The following is a 5,587-nucleotide window of genomic DNA, read 5'->3' as shown; positions in this document are numbered from 1 at the left end:
CAGTTTAGGACATATTCCCCAGCTATATATCCACAGCAGAGATCATAAAAGCAGCCCCACACAGAGAGAGGTACAGGAGGCAGAGATATCCTCTTCAATATGGATTAATGCTCCTGTGCATCCTTGCACACACTCTGGGTCTGCAGTGCCTCCAAAAGCTCCTGATCCTATGGGTCCTGGCCTCCCTGGCAGAGCCACCTCCACCCACCGGCACACATCTCCTGGGACAGCACACACCTCCATGCCCTCACACTGAGGCTTTGCTCCCAGACATAGCATTTTTCTTCTGTTTCTGTGGTACAGTCAGGGAACTCAGGCCTCCCGTCGGCTGGATGTGCCACACAGATGTGCCACCCCCACTGTCACCACCAAGAAGAGGGCATTCTGCCACCACAGGGCACCAATCCCATATTGGAATCCCAGTGCACCAAGAGTTTTTACTTTTGAAAAAAGCTATTTGTTTTTGGCTCTCTCCAATAGTTATCTGCTGCAAGATGATATGTGTCTCATCTACAGAAGGGCTCACCTCCCCTCGATAAAGCCCAGAAATTGCTTCTTTTCACAAATAGCTGATGGCATGTTCTCTGGTCAGATCCCTTGGCTCCACCAGAAGGAAGTGCTTGAGGCCTTGAACTGGAGGCTGCCAAGGGACACACCAGCATGTACTGGCTGCAGAGTCCTGCAGAGCAGAAAGCAGTCAGACAGTGGCATTACAAGGGATAGGAGCACACTATATGCAAGCTTTCTCCAAAATTAGGCTTCTGCCCCAAGTTCTCCCTTCCCTCAGTTGCAAAGAGCTGTTTTGGCCCAGTAGAGACAACCATTACTACAAGAAACCTGCTGCAGATTTCCTGCATGTCTTAGGCAAATGCCTTGGGTACCTCAAGGCATTTCTCTGGCACCAGGTTTAGGCACCTGAGTCCTGCCCTAGATGGCAGTAGCAGGACAACGAGAGATGCAGAGCACTTGTCCAGTGGACATGGCCCTCCAACATTACCTAAGCCTGTATTAAACTGAGCACATGAAAATGAAAGCTCATTAATGTTGCACTGCCAGCTATAGCTTGCAGGCACACCAAAATGGAAAAGCTCAAGTTTTCTACTCCTAGTCAGCCAGAGCCTATTTTTCAAGACATATTAAGATTTTTCTTGCTAGTTATCTTCTGTAGAACACAATTGTATGAGCTTCTCATTAACAGAGAGACCTCACTGCCTGACACTGCCCCGTTCAGGGCTGAAGGTGCCTGTACACTCAGCGGCAAACAGCACACACTGGTACACTCATGACTTGGGCTAGTGCTGGTACAGCAGTGCTCTGAGTAAACACTGCAGCCACTCACCCAGCCTCCTGTTTTTGCATTCCGGGATATTTCAGGAGCACATTTGAGTTACACGCTTCACCGCAGCTGTATTGACTCTGAAAGAGAAACGGTGGCCTTAAAAAACATTCTACCTAACTCAGTGAGGGGATTTGCAGATTGTGAACTGAACTTCTTAGTGTCAGAGATATTACTTTTTGGCTACTCAATATACTTGGATGAGTTGCCTATTTGCTGTGCCCTTTTGGACTTTGTAAAGATATTCCTTCTGTTTAGAAAACACCTTTATTACACTCTAGGTACCTGAAAAATATTTTGCCAAATGACTAAGGACTTCAGAAGAGGCCAGAGTCCTCGCCACAGATGCCTTTAATGTGAGATGTAGCTACACTTTTATTCATGCATTTATATTATATATGTCTGTGAGCATGTCTGTGTTTACATATAAGAAGGTAATTATTTTAGAAGGATTTAAAATAATTTGATCAGGTATTTTTTCAATATGGATTATTATTTTATAGTTGCACTCATTGTACTTGAAAAGCTTATAAATAAGAATGCTACCAAAAATTACAATTCAGAGTTTTTAATCTCACACATTTTAAAAATAGCTGCTTTTCCCTTTGTGGGAATGTAGTGGCATTCTGCCATTGCCCATGCGCACAGCTGCCTGACTGTGGGATTTGTTAAACAGGAATAGCTCACACACAGTCTCAATGACTGCATGATTTAACGAATTTGACTCAGATGTATGAGACTATAAAGACAGTGAATATGCAGCTGATGTGTCACAGGGGATGAAGGTTTTGCTAGATACCACAGTAGCAGCACCACATTTTCTTGACAAGAGCATGATGACTGCATTTTTGGGTGTTCGAGAAAAGAAAGGGTTTGTATGTGCATGGAGAGATTGGTTTTCCCTGGAATAGCTTGAAGTCCTGTAGGTGCTGAGCTCAGCTTACATAAGATTTTTCTCAGAATGCAAGCTGGGAGCTGGCTTTATGTCCACAAGTCAGTATTTGTTCTCTTCTCTGTGCCAAATCCTTCCATCTCCTGTGTACTGAATTGATCACTGGTTTATTATTTTGAAAACAATAATTTGAGTCAGTATTTCAGCCAGCAGTTTTGTTTTTTTTCTTGCTCTTTAATTCCTCCTCCGGGTAGTTCGCCACCCTTTGCCTCTGTGAGGTGACTTCCTCCATACAGCCCTGGACATTTTCCAAACTCTTTAATGACACCCTTCCTACCTCAAATGATTCACCCTTTGCTTCCAAAATGGGAGGTCATCTCTTTTCCTTTCCTACAGAGTCTCATACAGTGCTGCTGGTGAAAAACGGTCAGCTATATTTAAGTGGTATGCATAGTTATATTTCACCAATGTTTGAACAAGTCTTTTCAGGATTACTTCAGATGAAAGCACGCTCTGTTTATTCCTGTTATTATTAGCCAGAAACGCAATTGAAATCTTTATTTCAAAGTGGCTGCAGACATTGCTCCTCAAGCAAGTTTCTGGCGCAACATCCAAAGGATCTTGGTATTACTTGTCTTCTTCAGCCTGCTACTGGAATAAAAAGCTTGGCTGTAGCATCCTAAATCTGATAATTTCCAGAGCAGCCTTGATTCTCCAACTGCCACCTCCCAGAGCAGGGCCATGCCACTGCCTTGTAGGACCATAGGAGGTGTCTTTGAGAAAGAACTTTCTGAAGTCCTCTTGCCACTTCCTATGCCATCATCTGGACATACAAATAGAAGATATGGGATTTTCCAGAGTAAGTAGGGTCCTTTTAAGGTGATGTCTGAGAGTCATGAGATTTTTCAGAAAGAAATTTTTGGTCAGTAGATCTTGCGGCTGAAAAGTTATTAAAAATTTGCTAATCTCAACAATAGGCTCTCAGGAATAAAAATACCCACTTCATTAAGCACAGCCACAGTGCCATGACTCCCAACTGTGATTTAGCAAGAAATGTTTCAAAAGTGTGTGTCAATGTAATATCTGAACAGTGTCCTGGGAATATAAAAATGCAGAGACCCACTCAGAAGGACAGTATATCAATTCAGAGATGAGAAGTCATATCACATTTCATTAAATATAATTCTATTCATGTATTCAGTTGTACCCCACTGCCAGCCATTGTAGGAATCAACAAATGTGTTATTCAAAAGTCTAGAGGCTCCTCCTGGAATAAGTGAATAACACTGGCTCAAAACCCACTCCAAATTTCTGGGCTCACTAAGCAGCCTCCCAAGGGGCCCTCAGAAGATGACATCTCACTGTGTGTGACTGCAGAGGTTATGCACCAGGGGACTTGCATGGGGGAAATAGTGCTTGGTTTGGGAACACACACCCTGTCACAGCTGGGGCCACATGCCAGTGTCATTTAGAAGGAACATTCCTGTAGGGAAGTGCCCCATCATTACACCACTTCCCATGAGCTGAATAGTTTTACAAACTTAACATGATTATGTCTGACCTGCCTTGAAGTCCTTGAAAAGTGCAGCCTCCTCCTGTTCTGCCAGTTCCCTGGACCAGCCATGGTAACCTGATGCACACAGAGGCCACTCAGCTCTGCCCCTGCTCTCTTATCTCTTCCCTGCAGGAACCCTGCCAGTGTTAGAGGCTTCTTACCAGAGGATGACCACAGCTCCCTGTAATCCTGAGCAGGGTCCTTGCTGGAGAACTGTGCTGCCCACCACAATGCAGAACCTCTTCTGCTCTCTTTCTTTCATCTGTTCCTCTCAGCCTCTCCACCAGCTCTGCCTCTGCTGTATTATTGTTCTGTCTCCTGTTTTGTCAGCAGGCCTTTGAGGTGCTAGCAGACTTATACTGCTGAGTCTTCCTGCATTTGAAATTAGGAAAAGGAAAGGAAGAAAAGAGGAATTAGTCTCTCTGTTTGTGTGAGGTCTTTTTGCACTGCTACAACTGATAGAAAATATTATTAATCAGCAAGCTACAAACTCAAATAACTGTTGAACAAACCACATATGCTTATAACGTGCTCTGAAGTTCAGGAGTACTCAGGAGGAGATGGAAGAGCAACAGGAGAACCTCAGGACTGGGACCAGTGCCTAGAAAAAAGGTGATGTTGTAGGACAGTCAACAAATAGATGATCAACACTACACTGATGTGTTGAATCAAAGGAAGTATCATCATCAAGATTTCATTACAAGTCCTGAGAAGGCATGGCAGATGAAGCAATAAGATGGGACTGCTGCATCACACCATTTGTTACATGTCTTTCCTCAAATCCCACCAATACATCCCAGCATATATCTAAAATGTATCTAAAGACCAAAGGGAATTTAAGTCAAGCTTGGTGTGAACTATTAGGAAAAGATCTGTAAAAAGTAGTAAATTTAAGATCAAACTTCAAAGTGTTCAGAAATGCAAAATTGGACAGTGGGAGAACTAAAAGCTTAGATTCTTTGTAGCAGCATAAATTTTCAATACATTAGCACAGAAGTCTTCACATTAAAAGAGGGTTAATAATGCTGCTAATTCTTTCAATTTTATCATGGATTTAAAGCATTTTAAACAATCTAATGATAATACAGCTCTTAAAAATTCAACTTCAAGATGAAACTAAACAGCACAGAAAATAAAAAAATCTCATGTTGTTTGAGGATTTAACTCACTCAATCGATTCTTCTTGGCCAGTGCGAATTAAAACAGGATATCCCAACTATGCACACAGCTGCTTTTCTTATGAAAGACATCAGGAGTAAATACAGAGGTAAAACATCATCCTTCATTCTGGATATGAATCAAAATGTAGAGAGTTTTAGATTCCATTTATTGCAATGTTTTAGATCTCATTTATTGTAATATTTTAGATCCCATTTATTGCAATGTTTTTCCTTCTTTAATGTAATAATGGAAGTCATTTCATGGGCTCTAAGCCTTGTTTCTGCTTGAGTGCAAAGACCACAATAGTCTCCCTTAACACCCAACATAAATCCAGGTAGTTTTCAAAAAAAAAAATCATCCAAATGATCAGGGGAAAATGATTAAGTAGTTTAGGCAGATGGCTTTATGTGTTTTCCCTGCTAAACAAAGAATTAATGGGGATGGAGTACCAGCAGCTGAGATCTGCTGAGAAGTAATGGGGAGCCCTTCTCATAACAATTACAATTCTGATTGGCATCAAAAGGGAAAGCCATTGGCAAAAACTGAGTGGTTTTGAAAATCCCAGTATTAGTATTTTCCAATTAGACTCAATTTTATTGGTGAGTTGTGCACTATCATGTAATATACTAGGCAAAAATATCTT

At 41.9% G+C, this 5,587-nt stretch overlaps 1 long non-coding RNA gene across 1 annotated transcript; it reads right to left on the bottom strand.

The window, feature by feature from the left end:
• Nucleotides 1–574: 574 nt before the first annotated feature.
• On the bottom strand, nucleotides 575–4,109 carry LOC119697531. Its single transcript, XR_005255865.1, has 3 exons — nucleotides 3,945–4,109; nucleotides 1,340–1,416; nucleotides 575–679 (listed from the first exon to the last, which is right to left on the bottom strand). It is a non-coding gene; the product is annotated as an uncharacterized LOC119697531 (long non-coding RNA).
• Between the last annotated feature and the right edge of the window lie 1,478 nt (nucleotides 4,110–5,587).

Source organism: Motacilla alba, chromosome 2, assembly GCF_015832195.1.
Source record: "Motacilla alba alba isolate MOTALB_02 chromosome 2, Motacilla_alba_V1.0_pri, whole genome shotgun sequence".
In the NCBI taxonomy this organism is placed as follows: domain Eukaryota; kingdom Metazoa; phylum Chordata; class Aves; order Passeriformes; family Motacillidae; genus Motacilla; species Motacilla alba.
Note: the sequence above shows the minus strand (reverse complement) of the source record. Positions and strands in the feature narration are given on the sequence as shown.